The sequence below is a fragment of the Microtus oregoni genome, unplaced genomic scaffold (assembly GCF_018167655.1).
Source record: "Microtus oregoni isolate MIOR12 unplaced genomic scaffold, Mior012 000002F_ref0000024, whole genome shotgun sequence".
Lineage (NCBI taxonomy): Eukaryota > Metazoa > Chordata > Mammalia > Rodentia > Cricetidae > Microtus > Microtus oregoni.
Genome location: NW_024543061.1, coordinates 73,134,140 through 73,135,461, shown reverse-complemented (window position 1 = coordinate 73,135,461; position 1,322 = coordinate 73,134,140).

The following is a 1,322-nucleotide window of genomic DNA, read 5'->3' as shown; positions in this document are numbered from 1 at the left end:
AAATAAAAAATAAATGAAGTGTAAAATTAGCTGGATGGTGGTGGCGCATGCCTTTAATCCCAACACTCAGGAGGCAGAGGCAGGAGGATCTCTGTGAGTTTGAGGCCAGCCTGGTCTACAAGAGCTAGTTTCCAGGACAGGTTCCAAAGCTACAGAGAAACCCCGTCTCAAAACCAAACCAAAACAAACCAAAACAAACAAACAAAAATAAAAAGTGTAATCAGAAGATCCCATAACAAAATACTCAAGGTAAATTACAAGGAGGAAAGATTCCGTTCGGCTTCTGGCCTCAGGTTTCAGTCCTTGGTCAACACAGTTCTCTTTCTTTGGGCTTGCGGTAAGAAAGCACAGCGGGGAAGGACTATGTGGAGGGAGAATGGTTATTCACCATATGGCAGCCAAGAAGTCTGTGTGTGTGTGTGTGTGTGTGTGTGTGTGTGTGTGTGATCTAGGGTATTCCTCCCCTAGGCTCCACACTAGGGTTCTACTGTGTCCTCAGTAGCACCACAGGCCTGCAGCGCGTGGCCCTTTGCAGAGCATTTAACATCCAAACCATAGCTTTCCTTCATTTTATACTGCTCTTCCAGAGGACCAACTTGGGTACCCAGCACCCGCACCAGGATGCTCACAGCTGCCTGAGACTCTGACCCCAGGGTTCTGATACACTCTTCTGGCCTCTGTGGACAATTATTCATTTGCATATAACCCCACAGGGACACACACACAAGCACAAATAAATCTTTTTAAAAAGTGATAAAGACAACATGTAGTATAGGAAGTTAGTTTTAAACATTTCAGAAACAAGGAACCTACATGCTGAGGTGCTGTTTTCTTTTATAAACTGTTACACATATTAAACAATTCATTCTCATTGTACATTTTGTTCTCTGACTAAATTATCATTTTACAGTTTTAAGAATCTAGGTGACATAATAAAAGCGCTCACTAGTAAATTCAGGTGAAAGAATTTTATATGAATTATATATGTTTATTTAAAGAAAATATTAAAATGTTTATTTACTAAAAATTGTAAAGAACATATGATAATAAATATTGTGTGATATGTGATTCCCCTCTGTATGCTATGAATATGTTTTATTGCCATTGGTTAACAAAGAAGCTGCTTTCGGCCAGTGGCTTAGCAGAATACAGCCAGGCTGGAAAATAGAGAGAGAGAGAGGGAAAGAGAGAGAGAGAGAAAGAGAGAGAGAGAGAGAGAGAGAGAGAAAGAGTAGGCAGAGATAATGAGAAGCTATGTAGCTACTGCCAGAGATAGATGTGATAGAACCTTGCTGGTAGGTCATGAGCCTAGTGGTAAAATA